The sequence below is a fragment of the Podarcis muralis genome, chromosome 3 (assembly GCF_964188315.1).
Source record: "Podarcis muralis chromosome 3, rPodMur119.hap1.1, whole genome shotgun sequence".
Taxonomy (NCBI): Eukaryota; Metazoa; Chordata; class Lepidosauria; order Squamata; family Lacertidae; genus Podarcis; species Podarcis muralis.
Window position 1 is genome coordinate 119,261,980 of NC_135657.1, and position 27,999 is coordinate 119,289,978.

Here is a 27,999-nt window from a genome sequence, read left to right on the forward strand (position 1 = left end):
ATGCAGGGGTGTAAGACTAAAGCAGGTTTCCTTGAGTGCACCATGGCCCTTCTACCCAAACTCAGCTTTTCTTATATTTGTACCCCGTCCATCTGACTGGGTTGCTCCAGCCACTCTGGGCTGCTTCCAACAGAAGAAGGTGGGCTCCCGTAAGAAGCATTCAGAGTCAAAGAGCAAGATCTTCCCAGAGAGAAAATTCCCTTGCAAAAGCTCCAGTTCATGGTTAAATTGCTTCAACACTAAGCCTGCAGTAATTTCAGTACCAGAAATGAGGACTTTTCTAGGCTCTTTATGCTCCAGCTGTGCATTTTTTAGCACAAGTGGGGTTTGCTCTTTTTTGTTTTCAGGGAAACTGCCCAGGAAGGGCTGCTTCCCTTAATACATCTTATGACTTCATAATTAATTCTGACCGCCCCAATTTGGTAGACTAATCATTAAAGGTTCTTAACCCGGCTCACCGTGAGAAGTCTCAAATTACTTAGCAAGATGTGAGCCCCTCTTTTAGCCCTTCTCAGTGGGTTTGTTTGTTTGTGTACACATGACTTCCATTAGGAGAGAGAGAGCAGATCTAAAATGAAATTCAAGCTGTATTAATGTTGGAGAAATGCTGCTGTTCACATTGGTACACAAATATGTTGAAGTGTAAATAGTTTCTTATTGAAGGGTATTCTGTCACCTTTATTACCCAGTTCTTGTCCTTAATAGGCAAATTACAGCCTGATTCTTAACAAGTACATTCCTTCAAGTCTTCTTTCGGAAAAGCCTTCTAGTGCTGAAGCAGCAGGGCCAGGGCTCTATTCTGCACACTTGCCCATTGTCCCTAGGGCAGTGTTTGGCTTAGCCTTGTGGCATAGGGGATTCATATTTGTAAAACTCAGGTTTCTGGTTTCTTTTTCTTTTTCAAAACCTTTACTACAATAACTCGGGGCATATTAACTTTGTGATACAGTAACTATAATATTCATCTGAATGAGTTTACTCATCTGAAAGAGTAGGTGAGAGTATTAGTCGAGAGATAATCATGGAAGTATTATCCTATAGGCATGTGCCAAATAAATGTTTCTCACAGTGTTCTCAGAACCTTTGATAGGAGCAAATGCAGGCTGAAATCCTACATAGAGTTTTAAAAAATAGATCTATTACTTCAAAGTAGTATGAGATTGAGTTAAAAATGTATTTGAAGTGTACCCTTTCATAACCGAAAAACTACTGGTACAATCCATTAGTGTGCTATCTTGGCTTTCATTTGTCTTTCCCCCCGACATACATTTTTTCCTTGTCAGTCTTAAATCATAAGTACCGGTAAGTTGTTTAAACATGCTGTAAATGTTACTACTTGCCTTTCTTATGGTATCAGGCTCCATTCATTTCAAAATGGTGGAGCTGTGTATCAGATTATCCTCTGGAGCATATTATTCAAACTGGCCTGTCCCTCCTTGTCTACCAATGCAGACAAGTAGAGAGTTGTGCTGAGCTCAGCGGCGTAGCGTGGGTTGTCAGCACCCGGGGCAAGGCAAGTAATTTGCGCCCCCTAACCCGTGGATTTGCGCCCCCTAACCTGTGGATTTGCGCCCCCTAACCCGTGGATTTGCCCTAACCCCAGATGTTGCGCCCGGTGCGGCCGGCCCCCCCTGCACCCCCCCACGCTACGCCACTGGCTGAGCTTAAGGGAGTGGCGGAGTTAGCTGCTCCGGCACCCGGAACGGCACACATGCTATGTACCCAGGTGCGAGGCTAGCTGCCCTCAGGGGCAGGGGAAGCATCCTGGGAGGAGGCAGCCACGGCGAGTGTCCCATGGGGGGGCGGCAATGTCACCCCCCCCCCATGGATAACACCCAGGGCGAGCTGCATGCACCGCACCCCCCTTTCTCTGCCAGTGGGTTAAGGTATGCATAGATCTTGAAGTTTGGGTGAATATATGAATCTGTGTGCAGATCCTCTTCCCCACACCAAAATTAAACCAGCCAGAGAACCATGTGACTACCTCAAAGTTACATGCTGGGTAGGTGGAGGGTCTTTCTTTCTTTCTTTCTTTCTTTCTTTCTTTCTTTCTTTCTTTCTTAAGCGGTTGCATGGTGCTGCATTGGGTGCTGGAGAAGGAGGTGTTTGTTGTTCTTTTTGAAAGAAAGCATACCCACCCAAGCACACAGTCGTATAGGCTAAGGTTACCAGACATCCCCGTTTCCCGGGGACAGTCCCCAGATTTACAAATCAGTCCCCATACAAAATCCATTGAAGTTGAAAAGTGTCCCCGGGTTCATTGAAAAAAATCTGGTATCCTTGGTATAGACAAAGTAAAAAAAAAGTCTTGTGGAACCCTAAAAACTAACTTGAGTATTATACCATAAACTTGTGTGTACTGCAGTGTAGTCCATCAGATACATGAAATGTTACCCTGAGTTACAGCTGTATGGGGGATAGGAAAGAATGGTAAACCAAGAGCTCAGAAGGAAATTGAATACAGAAATTAAAAATGGTGCTAATTACATTATTAACAGTGGCCATTTAAGAGAGTGAGAGAAACGGTTGTTGATAAGACAGACATCCTGATATCTGGTGTGATTTTTTAATAGTAGAAATAATAGTAATAATAGCATTGAACCTTCTAATACATTGTCAGTCTCCTGACATTCCTTTGCTCTGGGAATGGCCATTCTTACCAAGTGTTCTTGGAGGTTGAAATATTGCCCTACTGGTTTTTGAATATTGCCATTCCTGCTTTCAAATTTGTATCTGTTGATTCTTTTGTATATAGAGACTAGTCAGTTTGTCCTGCACAGAATGTGTAATGACATTGCTAGCATATATCAACTGTAAAATGAGCAGGCAAATGAACCTCTGATGTTGTGGATTACATTAGTAGATCCTATATTAGGTGTTGTCAGAGTAGACATGGGTACAAAGTTGGCACCTTGGGTCGTCCGCAGAGACCCTCTGGGAATACCATAACATTTTAATAGCACCAAAGCCTGAAGATGGATTTTATGAATGGGACTAAATCATACAGTAATATTTTCTCATTTGAAAGTTCTTGTTGTTGTTTAAATAGTTTTTAGTGTATTGAAAACCATGTTTCTTGCACAATTAAAACTGATGAAAAATATAACCATAAAGTAATAACTTAATCAAGATTATCAGATGGGAAATGGTCCTAGATCATTAGTGCACTTTTATAAAGAAGGGAGAGTGCAGTCCTCAAAGACTTGCAGCCGTATTGCGCATCAGCATAACTCCAGGGTGATGAAAGCAACATAACTACTGTCTGTTCTTAGGCATTTGAACACTGTCTGCAAGAGTCTTTTACATTCATTCAGGGTGTGTCTCAGCCCCAAGGTCCAATTTCAAGCTATAATTAATCTTTTCATAAGGGCAAGATTAATTAGAGCACCACTTTTGCAGGGATACAATTATGTTTGCTTCTGAAATTTACCAACCTAAAATTGATACTGCAGCACTGCAAGTATTAAGAGAAGGCGTGCCTTACCCTGAAGATCTGTCCAGTTTTACACACCCATCCTCTGTACCAAGAGACATCTGCTGAGGGAAACAGGTAGAACAACATGGGTTTCAAGGTGTCAACAGATCTGGACTTCTCTCATATTGAAATGAGCTTAAGTATCTTGATGGATTTGATTGCTCTTGTGGCTATGAATGTGTATTTTATGTAAAGGTAAAGGGACCCCTGACGGTTAGGTCCAGTCGCAGACGACTCTGGGGTTGCAGCGCTCATCTTGCTTTACTGGCCGAGGGAGCCGGCGTACAGCTTCAGGGTCATGTGGCTAGCATGACTAAGCAGCTTCTGGCGAACCAGAGCATCACACAGAAACGCTGTTTACCTTCCCGCTGGAGCGGTACCTATTTATCGACTTGCACTTTGACGTGCTTTGGAACTGCTAGGTGGGCAGGAGCAGGGACCGAGCAACGGGAGCTCACCCCGTCGCAGGGATTCGAACCGCCAACCTTCTGATCGGCAAGCCCTAGGCTCTGTGGTTTAGACCACAGAGCCACCCGTGTTTTATATAGTGTGTATTAAATGTGTATTTTATATCTGAAATATGCCTAGAAAAATGTCTTGAAGAACTATCCAAATAGATCTATTGAAAAAATCAGGTTCCCTTTAGTTTCTGTATTCCAACTGTACTGTAACAAAAACGGTACCCCTTATCAGAAGTTCTGCCTACTTTTTGAGCTAAAAGACAGTGTAGCCCAGAGGTAAACAACCTTCCCTCCTCTTCTGCCCCACACCACTCAGAGTGTGATTGGAGTCATCATACTCAGCTGCTTTTCCCATGTCTGAAGACCTTATGGCTAAGAATCCCCTTTACTGCGGTAACCTGGAGTTGCCTAGATAACTTAAGCAGGTATCATCTAAGGCCCTTAAGCCCTCTAGCAGGTGATTATATGTACCAATTATATATATCTATGCAATGGATTGCTTTGATGTCCATTGGCTAACAAATTGTTTTTGATCTTCCCTCCACACCTCTCTTAATTAATTTTCTTTTTCTCAGGTTGTATTTCCATTCTCTTTGTTGCCTTGGTATTTCCCGATACCATCCCTGTTTCCCCCCTGCATCTCTCCACATTGAATATAGCCCGCTTGTTCTTTGCGTGCCTTTGGAGAACAATGTACCAATGGTGGCAATGGCTAGTGTGGTAATGCAGAGCAGCCCTACCCAAGCCAGCAACACTGGACTGCGCAAGGTGGTGGCAAGGTTGGAGCTGAGTGGACATGCCCTTACTGAGTTTCAGCTGTCTGGTCAAAACTGTTTTATTTTCTTAGGCCTTTGCAGCTTGAATGCTTCTCACATATTTTACTACATATTATGCATGCTCCTGATCTGTGTATGAATGCTTCAACCACATAGACAAGAAAAGTCATGTGAATCTTACCCCACCAAGGGGTGGGGTACAAATTATGTAGGTAAGGCCCACATTGTTGCAGCATCACATTTAGTCACCTGTGCTGTGGAATTGCACCACAGAAAAATTTCTCCTATGTAGCTGCATGTGAAGTGTATCACTATGATGAGGAAAGCTTTCCTGATTTCAAAGAATCCTGCTCCACTCCGAAGGCACGTCTTCTTTTCCTCTTTGATGCTATAGAAAAGCACTTGAACATGGGCATCAAACTGACATAACTGGTGACTGAAAGGGAGAGTTTCATATCCTCAGACTTAGTGGCTGGTGGTAGCAGGCCAAATGGCTGTGTGGCAAATATAGCAGACTGTATGGTAGAGCTGCTAAAGGCTGTGCTCTGGTCAATTTTTGCATGCACAACAGGAAGGGATGGTGCTGTCCTGGCTGTTTTGCCATTTTTATGTCCCGGTGACCCTGGCCACAGATTTTAGCTTTTTCTGCTCTGTCTCTTGATATCAGGACCAGATTCCCCACTTACAGATGGCTGCCTAATTTGGTGGTACTGAATTTAAATTATTATTTTTAAGCTGCTGAAGTCTACATAATTAGTAGCATTCTCACACAGCTAGTTTGTGGTTGTTATTCTAGTTTACATTAAGTATTTATTTTGCATTACAAAATTTTCTAGTTTACATTAAGTATTTATTTTGCATTACAAAATTTTTTCCTTTATTTCCCCCCCAAAACCAGGTCGGGGAAACCAAACCAGGTCGAGGAACAGCGGGATGGCGGCGCTGCGCCTCCCCGCTGTCCCCCAAGCTTGTGGGGCTGGCCGATGTCTGCCTGGCGTGCAAGGCACTCTGCTTCAGGGCGCCTTGTGCGCCGGGCGGCCGGGCGCTATCCGCAGCGTGGGGAGCCCTGCGGGAACTCCCACTGGGCTCCCCACAGCTGCGGATGTCTGCCCGGCGCACGGGGCGCTCTGCTTCAGGTCATCCTGCACGCCGGGCGGCAGGCTGCTATCCGCAGCGTGGGGAGCCCTGCAGGAACTCCCGCAGGGCTCCCCACAGCTGCGGATGTCTGCCCGGCGCGAGGGGCGCTCTGCTTCAGGGCGACTCGCGCGCCAGGCGGCAGGCTGCTATCTGCAGTGCAGGGAGCCCTGCGGAAACTCCCGCGGGCTCCCCAGGCTTGCTGATAGCTTCCTGAAGCCTGGAGAGCAAGAGGGGTCGGTGCGCACCGACCCCTCTCACTCTCCAAGCTTCAGCGAAAGCCTGTGTTCGCCCCATAGGACGCACACAGATTTCCCCTTCATTTTTGGAGGTGAAAAAGTGCGTCCTATAGGGCAAAAAATACGGTACTTTGTTCCTCTTCAGGTTCTGAGCTTTAAATTTTTTCTTTCATGTATAGAGCTCCTTGTGTAGATCTCCACAGACCTTTGTCTGGTGTATGTTGCTGTTCTGAGACCCTCTGGGGCCTTTCTGTTTTCAGGTTTGTTTTGTTAAAACAAAATTGGAGCTTCTCTTTTAAACATTATGCTAAAGCAGTTGGTTCATTACTGATTTTTAGTTTCACTTTTTGCTCTAAAATGTGCATCCAGCATCATGAATGAGATATCTTAAGCGATTCTTAATTTTAGTTGTAGATCAATAGTTCCTTTGGATTAAAAATAAGGCCAGCATGCTTGCTTACAAGTCTGCCTTTTAAAAATATACAGCCTCATTAGAACCTGGTTGTGGTTTAATCAAACTCCTTGCCTGGTAATAGTTTTAGAAGAATGTGTGAAAGACAAATGTGACCAGCACATAAGGAAATGGGAGAGGGATTGTGTCGATTCAAAATAGTTTTACAGTACTGTATAATGCAGTCTACCGATATAAATTTACCAGTAGAATGTATGAGCTTCATGTCCTAAAAAAAGGGCAGAGATAATTTTAACCTCCATTTATGAGCTGTTTAATTCATTGCTTTGATAAATATAACTCTGATACATTAGTGTGGCAACATTTGGTCAACAAGTTTCAGTAGTAGTTTGTTAGTTTTTTAATGTATGGGTCTGCTTCTCTCAAAGCTGCCTTCAAATTAGGACAAAAACATAATTAACTGTGTTGTGGGTAGTAACTTGGAAACAGTAGTCTTCTGCTTCTCTGTCTATTCAGTTTTACCTAAAATTGGTGGATAGGCCAAGGTTTTCTGGCTAGACACTTTCAGTGCTTATATATTTTCTGTATACCAGGACAGCAATAATGTAGGTGAGGTCCTAGAAACCTAGAAAGGCCAAAGAGAAGACCAAAGACTCATCAAATAAGGTGTGAATCAGAGTCCCCAATATTTCTTTCAGCTATCAACATTTGTAGCATCCATGATCAATTCAAAATTTAAATGTCCATGGCTTAAAAGTAATATTATGGTAGTTTATAAAGTTGTCACAAGAAACAAGACTTTGGGCTTCCTATAATTTCACAAATTAAAGGTGGTCATTTAACATGGCAAATCCTTCATGCTTACACATGTAGCTGAGTATTCTGAATATTTAAACCTAAATTCCATTAGAACAGTTTATTTCACTGAAAAATAGTTTTTAGCAATTGTGTCTCAGGCTGCTGCTTTCTCCACTGATTGCTGCATTGCTGTTACATTAAATTATAAATTAGAGACAATTAGATTAGTGGATGGGACTTAAGGAAAATCAATGTAGACAACTCGTTTAAAATTCACACTGCTCTCAAAGGCTTGCTATCTTACAGTTTGCTTTCCAAGGATTCCTCATCTAGACCTTCATCGAGAACGTCAGCTATTCTGCCCTTGGAACATGCAGAGGGGTCAGCCGAAGACTTATAAATTGCTGGTTCTTCTCTTGTTCTAATAAGATCAGATATTAGGAAGCTGCTTCATGCACAGTCTAGTGGGCCATCTACTTGGACTAGCAGCCGTTTTTTCACATTTCATAGACTCATAGAATTGTAGAGTTAGAAGGGACCACAAGGCTAATCTAGTCCAACCCGCCTGCGAGGCAGGAATCTTTTGCCCTACCAAGTGAGTCATCTTCGGGTTTCAGACAGTAGTCTCTTCCAGTCCTACCTGGAGATGCCAGAATTTTTGTGTGCGAAGCATGGGATCTGCCATTAAGCTGCGCTCCCTCCTGTTATTTTGTAGTGCTAAATTTAGCTAGTAAAACAACAATTAAGAAAAACTGTGAATGTCATAACAGGTTAAACTGCTATCCTAACCACATTTACTTAGAAATAAGTCCAACTGATTTCAATGTGGTTTATTCCAAAGTAAGTGGGATTACAATTGCAGCCTTAATCTCTTTTAATATCTATGAACATTATAAAATAGTTCTGTGTACTTTGTAGTGCTTTGTGGATATTATACAAAAATCAGATGATACAAATTATTTCCATCCTATTGGATGGTCAAATTGAAACTGTAGACAACGTGCTTCTCCAGTTTTATAGAGATTTACACTTTGACCCTATTCTGCCAATACTCCAGAAATATACGGGAAGTTCTGAACAGTTTCTTGCCACTCTGCTGCTCCTAGATAATAATCCAGTTATAACATACAAGGTGGCCAAATTTTGTGCAGCAGCAATTAAAATAGGACATACAATGACTAGCACTCAGGATTAGTATAACATATTGACTGATGGACATTCCTGGGTCAGAAGGGTTACTTTAAGTATACCAAAGGCCTTGGGAATACCAGTAGGGGTATTTTTAAAAAGCAGATCTCTGGGTCATATTATGAGTTGCTTTTGAGAGTATACGACAGGATAGTAGGTGGCTCCTTTCGGATGTATCTTAAAATGACATGGGATTATTTTGCCTCTAATTTATTGAAAATATGTGGGTGGGTTCAGCGTACATGGGTGGATCTGAAATTATGAAGCTTGTGTTTGTCAAGCTTTGTGTTGGAATCCAAATGAAAGATTTGGAAGTATGCGAGTTGATATGGTAAAGAAACTGGAAGATTAAATATGCCGTTTACCAGGATACAGTTGTCCATCTTACCCCCAAACTCTGCTGTTCAGACAACATGTGCAGAATGTTACACAGCAGCAGTGTTACATGGCCAGTTGCTTCTAGTATTTTTGTCTCAGACAAAAACAGGTTGAATGAAAAACTTGATTGTTTCCAGTATTCTTTCATAGCTAATATATACAGTTCACTGTGTTTGAATATGCTGTGTTTCAGAGTGTTTAACTCAGGGAGAAAGGGAACAGTGTTTATTTTCTGCTTGTTTTTAAAATAAAATAATAAGCACCAGAATTACATTATCTTTTTCCTTAATAAATGGCAGGTGCTTTTTGACTTGAGTAAAACACATATTTTTTTTAAAGTCAAAATCAGCTACGGGCATATTAGTAAAATTAAACAAAAAAATAAAATTAACCTCACTACATTGATTTATCCTTTCATTCTAAAAAAAACACCTATAGATTTAAACTCCGTTACTATTTTGGGTTTTTTTGGAAGTGGTATTTTTTTGCAGTTCTCTGGATTTTTTTTCTTTTGTTTTGGCTGAGTACACATTTACCAAAAGAAACCTATATGTGCAATGAAGGCAAAGAGAAAAAGCGCCACATAGCACCCAGTATAGGAGCCAGGTTAATAGGCATTGCCATTCGCATGGTGTGTGCGCATCATGTCTTATATTCAATTTATATGGGGCTTACCTCCCCCCCCCCAATATTTTATTCAAGTTGGCACCCCTGCCATCCAGTATTTTACAGTTTATGATGACATCTCTAAAATCTTGAGTTCTTTGTGCCAGTCTGTTTTCTGAATGATTCACTGTAATAATGAACTAACCAAGTCAAGCTAGCCGGTGCAGTGACTTGGGGGTAGGTTTGGGATTGTCGTTTTTTAAAAAAGTATGATTAACTAGTTACATATGCGTAGTGGGAAGTGGCAAGCAAGGGAGTTGGGCCTGATCTGTAATTGAAATCCAAGTAAAATAGTTAATCATCTCTAATCTTAATAGCCTCCTTCTTTTTCTGTGCAGTTACCAGTAGTCATTGGCAACACAGTCCTTCTTGGGGGGTGGGGGTGGGAAGGGAAAATCTTGCAATGAAAACTAAAAAATTAATCAGGGTTTTAGAAGGAGTATTATTTATTTGTGTGTAATGCCAGACAGAAAATCTCCCTGTTTTCTTCAGCAGTTCAGTTTTGAGGGTTGGCAAGCCAGCATAATAAAACCAAATGGTCCTGAGATAATCCCAGCATGTTAGCTAGCTGCATGTTCTACAACAGAATTATTTAGCCCATGTTCAACAGTGTGCTTGCTATCGCTCCTCCATTTGTTGAATTCAGGATGACCTTTGCATGAATAAAGTCAAATAGGATTAAGGATGGAATTTTCAACAATGGGAAAGAGCAACAGATGTAGCCGACGTTGAACGTGGGAGGATTCTTGATGCACAGTTGCTTAAGCGTCTATATGTGGGTGACATTTTTTTTCCTTAAAGAGAATAAGTTTTTCTGAGGAAGTACATGAGAAAATAAATAAAGCCTGAAATATTCCAGGTAGAGAGATCTGAATGCTATGTTTTGGGAATGACTTTAATTAGCAGTGGTTTCCTTTTAAAAAATGCATTAATATGTCATGTGACTTTAAGATTTGTGTTCACCTTTATAATAAACAACAGGAGACAAAGATCACTCTTTTTATAATTTGAAAAAGTGTTTTTGTTAATTAAATATTTTGGGAAAATTACTAGAACCAGTCATAGGGATTTTTCCTGAATATGCCTCATAAGACAAAGTGGGAGGAGGGATTTACCTTGCACCTGAGAAATACCTAGGGCGGGTTTTTTATTTTTTGTTTAATCATAGTATGAGTTTATTTCATGATATTTTCAATAAATTAATGTAACATTATTTGCAGTGCAGAAATTTTAGACTATTTCTGATACTGAAAGTTGTCCCATCACATTCACATAAAATTTATTTTATTCTATGTGCATATATTCATTATTTTAATTATAAGCTTTCATTCATAAAAAATGAGTTCATATACGTTTGTTAGAATATTTAGCAAATTGTTTCCATTTTTCAATTAGTTTTCTGATGTTTTGTATTGTAGTCACTTTTACTTCTAAGAAATACAGTGCACTCTTATACACCCTTGCGCTGGCCTAACTCCCAGATAAGTGTCCATAAGATTGTGACCTTAATATATTAAGTGCCTAAGGCTACGCTTGTCCTGTTTAACATGTATAATCTTGCATTATAATTGGTGCATCAGAGAATATAACTTCAAAGTGTTTAAAGACCCATTGAAGTAAATAAGGTTTACTTAGGTTTTGACTCTAAGACTCCAATCCTATCCACACTTCATTGATATTAAGTCTCATGGAAACCAAAACAATTGCAAGGAAATCAATGGAGTGTACTTCCAGACACCAGCCTAAACCTTTCTTAAGCTGTCTATCAGGCTTTTTTCACATTTTTCTAACCAATATTAAACCAATATTAAACTGCATTTTTAAAAAAAGTAAAAAATAACTATCTGGATTTCAAGACTTGGGCCAAAAAAAGAAAATAAGCTCCCTCCTGAAAAAAACAGGACCTTCTACTTTCACATGAATTTAGCAGATGCAGAATCATGAAGAGATTCAAAGGAGGATACAGTGGCTTGCTTTATCTATCCCTGACCAGCTTTGCTGTTCCTTTAGAATCAAGCATTAGTAAATTAACAGCAATCCACAGAAAACCCAGTTGCTGTTTGCTCTGCTTCAGTGGTAAAACACAGGTTTTCCAAGAAAAAGTGCCGGAACAAAACAAACACACCCTCAGACACAGAGCTTTGAAATCTTTATCTTTGCCTAGAAACACAGCACAAAAGCCAGTCTGGACGAACCCTATGTTACAAATATGTTCTTTTATATTTGGTGTGTCCATGATCTCATGCTCAGCTCAGATTTAATGTAGATACAACATTTCTCCAACCTGCATCAGCTGCCTGCCTCAGAGCCAGGAAATCATGTAGCTGTGAGAGTAGATGCTAATGGCCACATACTATGTCATGGTTGCTTACATATTATCCATGTCACAGGTCTCATTGTATGGACGTGCATTTTGGGTAGAACCTAGGCTGCAATCATGTGCATGTTTACTTGGGGACATAGTGAACATACTTCCAAGTAAGCAGTTGACTAACTTTTGAGGAAGCCCAAGGGTAGTCATTTGTCCTGTGGATTTATTTTTGACAAATCTTTGAAGTTTCATTACTCGATTTGGGCATATGTGCAATAAGGGCTTTATGGAGCCTTTCACTGGAACTGAAAGGCAGGATCTTGAGTCCAACAGCAACCTTATAGAGAAAGAGAAGGAAACAAAAACATATTTTCTGTGTGCAGAACTTTTCACAACTCATCATATAGTGTATATGGACTCACAGATTATTGATTGACTTGACTGCAACAAGTGTTGAAGCCCTATTTCAAAAATTGCACCAGTTTTATTAAAATGCAGCAGTTTTGCACAATTTACTGTCATACTTCAACTATTATTAATCATACAATCTTGCACATGTCTGCTTGGTAACTGAGTACAGGTATTGCAGCCTTAGAATATCTTTTTTAAACTTTTACTGCACAAAGTAAATGAACCTCTGGCACTAAATTCTAAAAACCAGCTGTGCCGGTTTTGCTTCATGAGCTTAGCAGGTGTTTTGATGCACACATGGCATACCCACAGTCCCCAGGTTCCCTTCTTCCTTCAGTGAGCAGTCAACTCTCTGTATATCCAAAAAGTTGTGTACACAAAACAACAGCCTTGATTTTTATCTGCTTTATTTATTTACATTAGGAAGGAAACAGGTTCACACACATGCCATGCTTTTATTTTTATTTTTTTATTTATTAAATTTCTATCCCACTCTTCATCTAAGTATCACAGGGTGGTTTACAATATAAAAACACAAAAATACATAACACAGTAACAAGCAAAAACAGTACCTCCACACACAGTTTAAAAGGCCATAGATGGTTTGATTGGCCAAAGGCCTGGGAGAAGAGGAATGTTTTTGTCTGGCACTTGAAGATATGCAACAAAGGTGCCGGGCAGGCCTCCCTGGAGAGAGCGTCCCACAAACAGGGAGCCCCTGCAGAAAAGGCCCATTCTGGTGTTGCTCCCGCTGGACCTCCTGTGGAGGAGGTGCACAAAGAGTCTCAGAAGATGATTGCAGGGTCTGGGTCAATCCTTGAGGTATTGTGGTCCTGAGCCATTTAAGGCTTTGTAGGTCAAAACCGGCACTTTGAATTAGTCCTAGAAACTAATTGACAGCCAGTGCAGTCCTTCTCAGTATGGTAAACAAGAACACCCTTCAGCCCCAGCCAGTCAGCACAGCCATGCTGGAGGACACCAAACTGGAGAAGGCTGCTCTAAGGCAATGAAGGCCACAATTTTTTAAAAAATATTTAGTGGCATGTGACCTCTTGCATAGTAAATATATAGGTACAGAGTTGCTCCCTTTATACTTATTAAAAACCCATCCCAACATTTTTGTTTATCAAATAAAGCATCTAAGTGTATGTACTCCTCTAGAAGTAAAGCTTTTTTTTTATTATATTGGAACTTATAGTTTAAAAAGAGTTGTATGGTTTTCTGTATGCACAATTAAGCAAAATACATTAGATCAAATCTGAATTAAGAAACACCAGGTTTATGTTCAGGATCGTAAACTGGTTCAAGTACACATCTTGATTCAATATCTGTATATATGCTGATTGAAACAGTGTAGGGCAAAGTCCCTGTGACTGCTGAGTTTTGCATTTGCATCACTTGTGATGTGGCTAACACCCACACACTACATGCTTAGACTTGACTAGTAATTATAATTGAGCTGTAAAATGTTTTGACAGTTTTTAACCATTGTGAGATAGCTAATAAGCTAATGTGTGGTATTAAAGTTTAGCTGTTTGATTTATGGGTTTTTTGATAGATTTTTTAAAAAATAAATAAAACTTTTTAGATTACTACTACATTACAACCACACAGGTACCAATCATCCCCCCCCCCATTTTATTCTAAGTAGAGAATTGCTCTGATTTCTCAGAAGTTGATTTCTTGATTAATAATGGTCCCAAAATTTTGTTAAAGAGCTTTTGGTGTACGAGTTTTTACTAAACTGCAGTTGCACCAAATTTTAATCATACTAAAAGGTACCCAAAGCACTTTCTTGGAAGACTATTCAACTGAAATTAGTGCGGCAACTTTTATGCAGCATGTTTCAAATCTGGATTAACTGTGTGTGTTTTCTAAGTACGCAGATACAGCAGTATACAAACTAGAAAATTACTGTAAACCTATGATCTTTTATTTATCAGGAGATGTGTGTATTTTTGCAAGTCCAGGCAACAAGCTTAATCACAAATATATGTAGGAGATTTTGTAGTTCCTAGAGAAAGTGTGTCAGGCCTCTTAAACTGGGCATGTAGCCAGTTTAGATAGAAGAATGCATATGTTGTGTTGGGGAGTATGTCTGTGTGTTTGCAGGGGGCATTAACTGTTGGCTCAACAGATAGCTATTAGTTGAATTAAATTTCAGAATTGCAATGGAAAAACAGCACCTTTCCCTCTGTGCACCCCACTAGTGCTGCTTTGCTTCTGCCACCTTGGGGGAATGGAGCACAAGGCATGGATTGGTCTAATGTGGAAGAGCACATGGGCAACAAGTGTGTTCTTGCTTATTTAGGGTGGCACTGCATACTTACATGCACTTTTCAGCAGAAGCCCACTCTCCTGTGTACCCTCTGCACAGCTGAACACCTTCGGAGGCCAAAAGGGGGGATTGGGGGGATTTCCTGTTCCTGAGTATAGGAATTGGCCTGGGTAGATGAATCTTGCTTGCCTCCTATTGCTGTGGGAGTAACTTTCAAGGGGTAATTTATCATTTTTTATTTGCATGATTTGGTCACATCTGGCATGCTCATGCTCACACTCAATATTTGATGCAATATCCCAATGCATCAAAATGGGGAAGGTTGACTTATACTAATCAATCTTTTCTAGTTTACAAGCTTGGATCTGGGGCAGGGACCACCCTTTGGCCCTGTTGGCCTCACTAATCCTCAAGGCTCACTGCCTGCCTGAGATATTCCCCAGTAAACCCAGGTGTGTGGGTAGTGGAAAACATGGAGCAGGGTCTTTTTCTGCTCTAAATGCTTTGTGCTGGAGAGAGAGTTACCTGAGCAAGCCTGACAGCAGGAGAAGTTGTTTCTTAGCTCTCCCTTAGCAACAGATGTGCCCAAACTGACTGAGTTGCTGGCTGTTAAGCAGTTAGGTTCATTGTGGATGTTTACACAAGTTAATAAAGTTGGACCTTTAATTCAATAAAGGCAGGTCATCTGGGGCAAATAAGCAGCAGAAGTAGTGCAACACCTTTTTATGTTTAAAAACCACAAATACTCAAGTTTTTGTATCTGTATATAGATCTCCATCTTTTATTGGCAACTCATTTAGGAGAGCTGGTGTGGTGTTTCATTAGATTAGGATTAGGGTTGAACCACAAAGTTGGTTGGGTGGCCTTCGCCAGTTACCATCTCTCAGCTGAACCTGCTCCATGTAGTTCTTGTGAGGATAGGATTTGGGGAGGGAACCAAGTGCAGGGCTCTGAGGTCCTTGGAGGAAGGGCAGAATAAAGATGTAATAAAAAAACAAACAGAAATAGGTAGCTTTAATTGCAATCACTGCACCCATGTCACCTGCCATGTTTGTAGCATCCTTCACATCACTGCAACAATAACTGCTTGGGCAAAAGGATTCTGTGCAACCCTCTTGCTTTAATCTTTTATCTGAATGGTTTGTTTACCAATCTGTGCACAAAGCCCAACCTCAAAAAAGCCCTAACAAAGCTCTTATATGCAGGAATAGGTAGAACACTGAACATAGCTCAGAAAATCAAAGAGCTGTCATATATGCAGACACATGCAGACATTTTTTTTTCTGTGTGTGTTCTGCAGTACAGAATAGATGTTCTGACTGCTAGATGGCCAGTCTAAGAGTTCAGAGTGAAGAGAAAGATGCTCCATGTGAATGCAAAGTTTTTGACCCCCAAAATTCTGCGTTCTGCAGAGATTCCCTGCCTGCCTCCCCCTCCACACACACACACACACACACACACACACACACACACACACACACATTGCAAGCTATCAAGGGATTAGTTGCTCAGTGGCAGCCTCCTTCCACACTTTTTTTTACCACAAAGTAATTAGTACATGGCAATCCCAGAACATTGTTCATTGGAGTTCCGGGAAGGTAAGGCATCTTGTGCTTTGGTGTGAATCTTCACCCAGTTTTGTTTTGCAGTGTTGAAATACCAAGCTTTGTGGTTAATCTTCCATTGCCACCTACTACCTCCTGGTAACAAACTGTTTGTTTCCAAGCTAAACAGACACATCAGTTACAAATGATTTATATTACATTGAGAACATTAAGGAATAGCAGTATGCAACTGAGGACACTATTGTAGACTTGTAAAAATGTAGAGGCAGTTTATGAATGTGATGTGGTGGTTAGAGCATTGGATCAGGAGTTAGGAGACCAGGCTTCAGATTCCCAGATCGGCCATGAGGCTCACTGGATGCCCTCGGATCGGTCACAGTCTCTTAGCCTAAGGTACCTTTCAGGGTTGTTGTGAAGAGGAAACCCATTTATAACACCTTGGACAAAAGGTGGGATAGAAATGGAATAGTAAGTCAATAAAATCATAAAATCAGGTTTATAATGGGAAGCTTGTCTGGAGGCATTAAATGCATTTTAGACAGCAAGAACACACACGAGTACTCAACACAGAAAGACACTATATGAGCACATGCATCACTGGAACATACTAAAAAAGTAACAGGAAATAAGTAACGAGAGAGAAAGTAATCTGGGCGTCTGAGCACAGATAGTCACTTCAAATATAAAGGGCATGGGTTGTATAATCATGAGGACCAGGCTTCATAAATTAATACGGGATCTGCTACCCAAATTTTTATTATGACAATACACTCATATATGCAGCTACAGCAGCTTGGATTTTGTTAGCCCAAAAATGGTGGGCGAGAGACGTCCTTAAGAAGGAGGAATGGCAACTTAGAATGATAGAATGAGTTAGCAGCAGAATAAGAGAGCAAGAAGAGGAGCTGCATATATGCATCCCCCCCCCCCCTGACACCTGGATACCTCCTTCTGCACCATTCCCAAAAGGAATGCTCTGTTTTTGTGGGATTTTTTTTTAAAAAAAAATACATTTCTTCCATCTCTTTGTATATCATTTCCCTATACTCTTTAACTATTTTGCATGCCCACCATGTATTCCTTCTACTTTTGCATTTCCAACACACATCAGATTCAGATTCGTACATCTTAGCTAATCTGCTAGGGGTTAAATACCATCTATGTATATGATTTTCTTTCAGTGCATAGCATGCATTAAATTTTAAATCTTTCTTGGCTTTGCCAATTTCTGCTTTGCCAGAATTTTCCATCCTGTTGCCGCCTGTAGAAAGCTGCCCATCCATAGACTGCTAGCATTAACCCATCTTCCAACCACCAAATAACAGGAAGCAAGAGATATTTCGCCCCAGTGTTGCACCTAATTATTGATTCATTTTATGATTGTGATGCCTAAGGATGTGAATTAACATAAGCAAAATGTCATCTTATGCAAAAGTAGAATTACATAAGCATTTACATTAACAATGACACTTAAATGCAAAAAATAAAATAAAACACACACTCACAGCTGTTGTTATAGTTATGCTGAAACTTTAGAAATAGAAACTTTAATTAGAATAGGGAAGAATCGCTACTTATTGGGGCATTTTTCAAGAGAAGACCTGCATTAACACCTTATATACAGTTGAACTTTTGGATTAGCTGCATTCTCGTTCATAATTCATTTTTTGATAATATTGTATTTACTTGAGTTTAATGCACCATCAAATCTAATGCACAGCTCAATTTTCAGAACCTTGAAACCAAAGAAAGTATTTGCTGGTGAATTTAAATGTGCCATCAAATCTAATGTGCACCTTAATTTTTTGCAATGCCATTTGGCCAGAAAAGGTGAACATTAGATTTGAGTAAATATGGTATTGCTCATTAAATCTGCTGAGATACAAATAATTGTAAATTGCAAAGGAAAACATTCATTTGATTTGTTCTGACATGCATCTAGCAACATGCCAGTGACCCTAAACATTCTAAGTCTGGCACCAAGCCATTTAACCAAAATGTGCAAATATTCTGATTTTCATATCAGTCATTTCCCTATTCTTTCAATTTTGGATGAGTTGTCCCTGAGACAGCAGTAGGTGTGTTGTAAAAGCAGTGAAGAAGACAACCTTCGAGCTTGCTCTTGATTTGAGAAACAGGAAGAAAATCAGACAGACTCTTTTTTTCACATTCATTGAACTTCTCATTTTCGTCATTTGTCATTCACCTTCTCCTCCCACTAACCCATTCTCATTCTTTTATCTCATTCAAGTCTGTGTCAAGATACCAGATGTTTCCCATATTTCTGTGTCAGGTTATTAGGGGCTAGCGGCACATATAATAAACAATTACCCCATTTGTTGATGAATATGGTTATTATGTTAGTCTTCCTGACTCTTATCACTGAAGAATTTAGTAGTAGTAGTAATAGTAGTATTTATTAATTAAATTTATATACTGCCCCATACCCACAGATCTTAGGGTGGTTCACAAGTTAAAATTACAAAATAAAAACACAAAATACATACCCCCCCCAAAAAAACCAGTTTAAAACCATTTGAAAAATTGAAAAACACAATTGAAAAACTGTTTAAAAGAATGTAAGCAGTACTCCGCTGGGCGGCAGCAGGCCTTATGAAGCCTGTCAGGCCCCACCCCAGGCCTGGTGGAGACTCTCAGCAGGGTGATTTAGGACTGTCCAGACATTACATGCTGTAGAGATGTAATACATTTGATGTGGATAAAGGATCATGTAGTCTGCCTTCCCCTTGCCCACTTGTTATAACTTAGGAACAGAATCTACAGGAGTAGAAATGAATGCATAATTCATTGTGCACTTCATGAAAAAGCCACATATTAGTGCTCAAGATATAAAGGCCTGGAAAAAATCAAAAGGGATTGGGCGGTTTTTCTTTTAAATGCTTTCTTCCTGAATTTTTTAAAAAAGAATGATTTTCATTTAGAATAATGAAAAAAATGTTTAAGTCAAGATGTTCATATACTTACTCCCCCAAAACGATTTATAAAACTGTGTAACAAGTAGATGTTTATGTAATGATTTCATATTCTACAAAGTCTGAGATCATTGCAATTCCAGTACACTGAAGACAAGCAAATACTGAGTTGCACACTAAGAGTACAACTCTTGAACGCAAATGCAAGAGCAAAATGCATTTCTCCCTCATTGTCAAAAGATAGGAAGGAGGAGTCAGTGCCTTGGTGCCTTGTGGACTTCCTCTTCCTCTCTCTATCCCCTTGACTAGGCTTCAAAGGACTGAAAGTGGGAGAAAATAAAGAACAACATAATTTTGTTCCCATTCAATTCAACAGATCCATTGAATCCAAAGTTCAAAGGCAGAAATGTAGGTGATGATAGCACCGCTTCTACATTTGATTGTATTAAGGGTGTGATGTTGCAATGGTATTTTCAAATGTTGCAGAGTACAGAACATCTTCTGGTCTTCAGTCATAGAATTCTGCCCAGGGCGCTGGCTCCTGAGGGGCAAGGCGCCTTGCGCCCCCTCCAGCTTTATTTTTTTAGGGGGCCAATCCCTTCGGTATTCAGAGGGCTCCACATGTGATGTCCGGACGTTGTGTAGGCCCCCTCAATTGTCCAGAGAAGCTGCTGTGCCTGGATTCGGCCTAGCCTGTTCCTCCTGAAACAGGGTCGCAAGGCCTTTGCACAACAGAGCCTCTGACTCCTCTTCTTACCTGCTTTAGATTCCTCGATCTTCTGCATGCTGTGTGAAACTGGTCTGTTTGGAAATACACCAAATTTAAAAATAAACTGACAAAACGTACAATGTTGTTTCATTTGGGACAAACCTTCAGTCCTTTTAGAAGTCAATGATAAATAAGATGACAAATTTGAAGGAAAGGGGGCTATTTAAATTTCAAGTAGTGTTCAATGAGTTTTGTTCCCCTTCCCTCTTTTTCTCAGCTCATTTTATGTCAGCTTGACACTGTGGAGGACTAGAGAAGAGTTGTCAATTTGTTTCACTGTAACACTGATGGGTTCTGTTTTTAATGTTTTTTGCTTGCTCCTCATAAAGTAGCAAAACCAAAGAGACACTAGATTTCTTACAGTTCAGTAGCTTGTAGCTCCATCTGAAGTTTCTTCACCACCTCTATTGCATCTGCAGAAAACAGCAGCAGGAGACTTTTTCAGGTGGTTCACAATTTAGCGGAACCACCTGCAACATCGGGGCCCAGTATGGGCCACATGTTCTCCTGCAATGATTTTGCAAAGTTTTTTGCAGATAAAATCGCTCAGATTCGGGAAGAAGTAGACTCCACCGTGGGAGCAGGGCCGGGGCGGGAGAGTGCTAGAGTCCTGTCTAGTCAAGTTGAGTGGGATCAATTCCAATCTGTTACCTCCGAGGATGTGGACAGGCTGCTTGGACGAGTGAAACCAACCACCTGTCTCCTGGATCCTTGCCCATCCTGGCTTATAAAAGCTAGCCGGGAAGGACTGGGCGATGGGCTTCGTGGGGTCGTAAATGCTTCCCTCCGTGAGGGAGCCTTCCCAGACCCGCTGAAAGAGGCGGTTATTAAACCGCTTCTTAAAAAATAATCTTTAGATGCGGCCACGATGGCCAACTATCGCCCAGTCTCAAATCTTCCATTCTTGGGCAAGGTGACTGAGCGAGTGGTTGCTGAACAACTCCAGGCACGTCTGGAAGAAGCGGACCATTTGGATCCCTTCCAATTGGGATTCAGACTGAAACTGCCTTGGTCGCACTGGTTGATGATCTCCGGCGGGCTAGGGACAAAGGTGAGAGCTGTTTCCTAGTTCTGCTGGATCTCTCAGCGGCGTTTGATACCATCGACCATAACATCCTTCTGGACCGTCTTCAGGGGCTGGGAGCTGGAGGCACTGTCATACAGTGGTTCCGCTCCTTCCTCCTGGGCCGTGTTCAGAAAGTGGTGGTGGGGGATGAGTGTTCAGACCCCTGGGCTCTCACTTGTGGGGTGCCTCAGGGTTCTGTCCTCTCCCCCATGCTTTTCAACATTTACATGCAGCCGCTGGGAGAGTTCATCAGGAGGTTTGGGCTGGGTGTTCATCAGTATGCGGATGATACCCAGTTCTACCTCTCTTTTAAATCAGAACCAGTGAGGCCGGTGAAGGTCCTGTGTGAGTGTCTGGAGGCGGTTGGAGGATGGATGGCGGCTAACAGATTGAGGTTGAATCCTGACAAGACAGAAGTACTGTTTTTGGGGGACAGGAGGCGGGCAGGTGTGGAGGATTCCCTGGTCCTGAATGGGGTAACTGTGCCCCTGAAGGACCAGGTTCGCAGCCTGGGAGTCATTTTGGACTCACAGCTGTCCATGGAGGCACAGGTCAAATCTGTGTCCAGGGCAGCTGTTTACCAGCTCCATCTGGTACGTAGGCTGAGACCCTATCTGCCTGCAGACTGTCTCGCCAGAGTGGTGCATGCTCTGGTTATCTCCCGCTTGGACTACTGCAATGCACTCTACGTGGGGCTACCTTTGAAGGTGACTCGGAAACTACAACTAATCCAGAATGCGGCAGCTAGACTGGTGACTGGGGGCGGCCGCCGAGACCATATAACACCGGTCTTGAAAGACCTACATTGGCTCCCAGTACGTTTCCGAGCACAATTCAAAGTGTTGGTGCTGACCTTTAAAGCCTTAAACGGCCTCGGTCCAGTATACCTGAAGGAGCATCTCCACCCCCATCATTCTGCCCGGACACTGAGGTCCAGCGCCAAGGGCCTTCTGGCGGTTCCCTCATTGCGAGAAGCAAAGCTACAGGGAACCAGGCAGTGGGCCTTCTCGGTAGTGGCACCCGCCCTGTGGAACGCCCTTCCAGCAGATGTCAAAGCGATAAACAACTACCTGACATTCAGAAGACATCTTAAGGCAGCCCTGTTCAGGGAAGTTTTTAACGTGTGATATTTTACTGTATTTTTGGTTTTTGTGGAGGCCGCCCAGAGTGGCTGGGGAGGCCCAGCCAGATGGGCGGGGTATAAATAATAAATTATTATTATTATATTATTATGAAGTAAAAACTTTGGGGGGGGAATCAGTTTGTTTATAATCCTGTGTTAAACCAAGTTATACATAACACACTATATGTTGATAAAGTAACAAAATTGCTTTCAGTATGTACATAAAAAACAAATATTGGTTAATTTTTGTCTGAAAAAATCCATTCATTTCAACAACAACAAAAAACCCAGAGGAAAAAAATTATGTGGCTTCAAATTTTCCAGAAGTTTTACAAAGGGGAGATTGTGCCGTTGGGCAACCAGAAATGCTTGGACCAATTGAATGATATCCTTAGAATACAGTCCATAGTCTTTCAGCCATCAGATGCCTGGGGAAATAGGAATATTTTAAAGATCCTTCTGAAAGTTAATATGAAGCAAACAGATGCACCTCTCCAAGGAGAGAAATCCACAAGAAGACCTGGCCGTGGATCAGTACCTGGAAGCAGGTCTGTGCAAGGGGGGGCAGCCAGGTATACTTGCCCTGAGCCTCAGAGGACTAAGGCCCCCACCAGGGGAGAGAAAAATTCAGAGTAATTCAGCTGCTCTTGGTAACTGCCAAGTCCTGCAGGTTATTTCGCTCCCTCCATTAAATGAATGGTTAACATTTTCTCAAGCCGATAAGCAGATGTTGAGATTTGCCCAGCTGTCACCTCTGTGGTTGTAGTGTTGCAAGTCTATTGTCTCACCCCCCCCCTTAAAATAATATTAAGAATAACATGAAACAATATGAACAGCCAATAATTGGTATTGGTCACCAGATACAAAGCAAAATACTGTAATGATGTGCATAAGGCAGAAAATAATAGCAGCATGTTAAGTTATATTTCTTTGGCCAAAATGTTCCTCCTCCATCATTTTGCCATATTCTGAACCATAGACATGTGCAGTACATTTCATAAGAGTGAACATTTAATATATAGTCATAATCATAAAGGACATTATTTTTATTCATTAAGCAAACTAAAGAAACTAAGACTTAACTTCATACCTAAACCTTACTTAAAAATACAAACTTAAAAATGCGACACAAAATACATTTTTGTTGTTGTGGTGATAACCAGGTTTATACACAAGTACAGTCAGTTTTCATTATCTTTATCTTTAACCAGATTATGAGCTAACCCAAATTGACTAAAACAGAATAAGGTTTCTTAGTCTTCCTGTCCAAGAGTATGAGCTGTTTCTCATCAGGACTTCAATTCCTCAATCACATCAATGTAATTAACTGACACAGCCAATGGCAGGATGCACCCCCTACTCCTTGTTTGTGCGACACAGAAGGAGCCCCTTGCCCCACAGATTTCTCTTCCAGAAAGGTGGTGAGTGGAGCATGGGCAGAGACAGAGCCATGAGACAGAGACAGACACAGAGTAAAAAGGCTGGGTTGGATTGCAGCTTCTGCCAGCATCTATCTCTGGAAGTGGTGGTGGGGTGTTTGGCTCCAGCCATGGCAGTAAGGGGGAGCTGGAGCCAGACACTCCACTACCACTTCCAGAGACAGACACAGGCAGAAGCGACAGATCTGTTCCAGATCCAGTCCAGCCTTTTTATTCTGCTTGTGTGTCTCTGTCTGCTTCTTTCCTCCTCCCTTCTGCCTTTAGATGGACACCAGCGCCACTCGCCCCTGGCCCTGGCATCGGAGGTCACTGACTTGTGTTCCATACTCTCCCCTCTCCTCCACGATCCCCTTGTTTTGAAACATTAGGGGGTATGCATGGGCACACCTGGCGCACCGTCTGCACATGCCTTTGTTCTGAGCATAAATGGTTGCTTAAGGCAGCCCAGTATTATTGCATCTTGCAGTGCTGAATTAGAGTCCCATGTAAGCAAGTACTTGAAAGAGAATTTCAGACACTGTCTGTGATAATATTTATCAAGAATTGCTTTTCTCCATTTGCTGTGTTCCTGTTAATCTAGCAAAGAATACATGCCAGAAGGTGTGCTGCTGCTTTTGTTTGCACACCTGTTTCTGAGAATAGAAAATAGTGTACATGTTCCTCAGGTTGTTTTGTGTTTTTTTTTTAAGAATTAACACCAGGCTTTTCCTCCTGCCTTTCTTAAATTGATTTCATAGCATTTTTTCCCTTTGCTGCCATTCATATTTTCATTAGTTTGCCATGATTGCTTTTAGCTACCTTTGCTACAAATAAACAGTAGATTTACCAGAGGTATAATGTGTACATTGATCTGTATTTCTCCTCTCAATACACTGAAGGTGCTAAATCCAGAGAGCAAAGGACACTGGTGCAGAATATTGTCATTATTAGACAGAAACTTAATAACATATATAATTACAAAATGCAGTGTCTGTCTTGCATACTGTGTTTGAAATGTAAGTTTAAGCACGGAATACCAGTTGAAGATCGTTTGTTTGTTTGTTTGTTTGCCGTTGGGAAGTGTACTTTTATAGTTTCATTTCTGATAAGAGGATGCTTATTTCTACAGAAAATGTGAAAACCCTACATTCGATCAAAGTAATATTGATTTAAATAATTTCTTGCCTGAATTTTAGTTATCATCAAAAAAGCAAATTGTTTACTTGATGTTAGACACCTGCAATTAAGACATTTGAAGAGTAGTTTGGCCACGAGTCCTTTGAAAGTCAGCTAAAAATAAACTGACTAGAAGACCATAACCTTGTTAGTGAATTCAGCTAGGTAGCCATGTTGGTCTGACGCAGTCAAAATGAATAAAAAAATTGTCCAGTAGCACCTTAGAGACCAACTAAGTATGTTCTGGGTATAAGCTTTTGTGTGCATGCACACTTCCTCAGATACACTGAAACAGAAGTCAGCACACCCTTACATATGGGGTGGGGTGGGGTTTTCCTCAGTAGGGTAGTAGGAGATGGGTGATTGAATAGGTTTACCATCCCATTGAGTCAATCACCCTTGTTATTGTAGTTTTACCTAGTGAATTCAGAATCACATTGATAAATGCTTATGAGATGGCAGCAGTATTTATTACTTGGACAATCTTTGCTTGATGACTCTGCTGGGACCTCTCTTTGATCAAATGCCTTCTTAACTACTTCTGTTTCTGATTTTAAAATGTTGTGTATGATCTTGTGTACGTCTACAAAGCTTAGGTTTACCTACATACCTACATAGCTTAGATTTGCAGTTTAAGAAAGAGGGGGAGATGGAAAGAAGGAAGGAGGTGAATAGGTGATGGCATTGAAGAAAAAGAGCAGCAGAATATGGATGTTCATCATGTTTAAAGATTATGTTTCATTTCTCTCAGTTAGGCTTTCAGGACAAAGTTTCCCATTGATTCACTATCTCCTCCACTCCTTAGGATTTGGTTAAGACCCAGCTTCAAATCTCCATTCATCGCCGCCACCACTGCCAAGCCTTCTATGAGGAAATCTGTTTACAGATGCACATTTTTGTGGTATTTTTATTTTTTAAATATCCAACTCACAAATCAGGAATGTGGCAGTTGTAAAGCATTGAATTGAGGGCTATTTAATATATGTATCACTGTTGAAGTAATACACACTATGATTAAATCCTGTGTCTAAAATTTACTAGAAATTAGTGGTTCCACCGCTGGCTTGCAGATTGCCCTCAAGGGAATGCAGCTTTCAAGAGAAAAATGGTTTTCTACCTCTGTGCTAACCTTCCTTATAGTATGTATAGCCTTTCTGCTATACATTCCAGAGGGATGTGCACTGTTGGCAGGGTTTCTTGTGCAATTTTTGCAAACATGTTCAGGAGTGGAAAAACTTTACATTCTCATTTTAATTGCCCTCACTTGCCTCCAGTGATATCGCATAGCCAAATATGATTGTGTGTGTGTTTTCTTTGTTTTTTAATTGTGTGATATCATGCCAGATGAAATATCATTACGTTCCCTAATTGTGTGGGATCGTCCATTTGACTAAACTGGAAAAGAAAAGCAGTTTATGGGAGTGGATGGGAATCACAATAATGAAGCAACACCTGGGAACCACAGCACAGAACAGAATTTGGGAAAAGTGAAAATTCACACAGTTGTTTTGATATTTACACTGCATCAATAATTACAGTTTTTGATCCAGATATAGTCTTCATAAAATTGACCAGCAAATCCATTCTTCAGTTGGGCAAGATCTTTTTAATTTAAGGTTATTTACACCTCAGCCTAATCCATTACATGGCCATTGTATTGTAATCCATGGGGTTTATATCCATACAGTATGTTTAGAAGTGAACTGCTATCTCATCAGTTTGAATAAGGTTTACTTTACTTGAGTCTCTGGTTAGGCTGTGACCAAAAGTGTGTTTTATTGGCTAGTGTGCTTCGTATTTATATTAAATTTTGACCTGCGCTCTACTGGTTCAGAATCCCCGCTCAGCTTCAAAATTTTCTGGGTGGCATTGGATCAGTCATTTGCTCAAAACCTAACCTATTTCATGGTGATCTTTTGAAGACAGGGATGGGTGGGGGGCATGTACACCATCTTAAGATTTTTGAAGGACAAGTGGAGATAAAAATGTAATAAATTCTGGGTGGTATTCAAGTAATCCATTTTGTTAGCACAAAGATTTCCACTTGCAAAATGGGACTTGCCCCACTCTCCTTCCCCTGTGCATGCTCCACACCCTTCCCAAATCTGCTCTAGGGATGCCGGTGGCTCTGTGGTCTAAACCACTGAGCCTCTTGGGCTTGCCGATTTGGAAGGTCAGTGGTTCAAATCCCTGCGACAGGGTGAGCTCCCATTGCTCTGTCCCAGCTCCTGTCAACCTAGCAGTTTGAAAGCATACCAGCGTGAGTAGATAAACAGGTACCACTGTGACAGGAAGGTAAACAGCATTTCCATGCGCTCTGGTTTCCGTCACAGTGTCCCGTTGAGACAGAAGCGGTTTAGTCCTGCTGGCCACATGACCCAGAAAACTGTCCATGGACAAACGCCAGCTCCCTCGGCCTGAAACCAGTCGCCTTTGACTGGACTTAACCGTCCAGGGGTCCTTTGCCTTTACCCAGAGGGTTGAGAGAACCCCTAGATTTAAGGGGTGTGCAGAAGGAGGAAAGAGGGGTGGTGTTCTGTTGTGCAAGCAGAAACCCTTGCATTGAAGGAGCATTCACTTAGCGCTATGTTGGATTTCACCTAAAGTATTTCAGGCATTAACACTTTCCATTGCTCTTTACTTGCTTGTGAATGTTTGCAAATGTTTGTAATCTGCAGTTTGTCTGTCACCAGAAAAACCTTTTTACTCTTCTTTCAGTTTTACCTGTTGCTTGCACTTAAGCATCCATCACTACTGTAGGCATAGATCCAAGCATTAAAACTGAAAGCAGTGACAACATACAATTTTTTCAAGTTATTTGGCATTGTATGTCTGTGCTGCTGAAGGGTATATGAATTAGATAATAACATTCTGCTTATCTGTGAATTTGTTTATTTAATCACAGCTTATTAGTCTAACAGTCAATAAAAATGAGAAATTACCTTTGTGGTATTTCTGTTACAATGACTGTAAGCAGCCCATGAGCACTAAAAGCATAAATCAGTTGACAGTTGACAGTTTTAATTGCTTAGCACTGGCATGCTTTAGTCAAGGGAGGGCATCGTTGGTCTTTCAAAGTTAGGCATGCTGCTTAGGATTATTTCTTTGTAAATGTGTGCTGTTGAGAAGTACTAACAACTTTTTTTAACCTCTGAATTTGACAACTCTTGTGTACTTGGCATTCTTGCTGTACACTTATGGAATCCTATGGTTTCTCTTCAGATCGTATGAATCTATCTTAGAGAATTCCACACACACACCTCCCCCCAAGCTAAATGATCACATTAAGGTTCATGAATGAATGCCTTCCTTTTGTCAAACTAGTTCTTGAGAGGTTTGCATATATATTCCAGCTGAACAGTCCTGCACATTTAAATGCGGATAGGAAATATTTGTAAGCTTTTAAAAAAACTAACAAATAT

General features: G+C 41.0%; 1 protein-coding gene across 9 annotated transcripts in view; it reads left to right on the plus strand.

Annotated features, from left to right (window-relative positions):
• EHBP1 (EH domain binding protein 1) overlaps window positions 1-27,999 on the plus strand; it is a 277,994-nt gene that overhangs the window by 132,431 nt on the left and 117,564 nt on the right. The window lies entirely within an intron of this gene.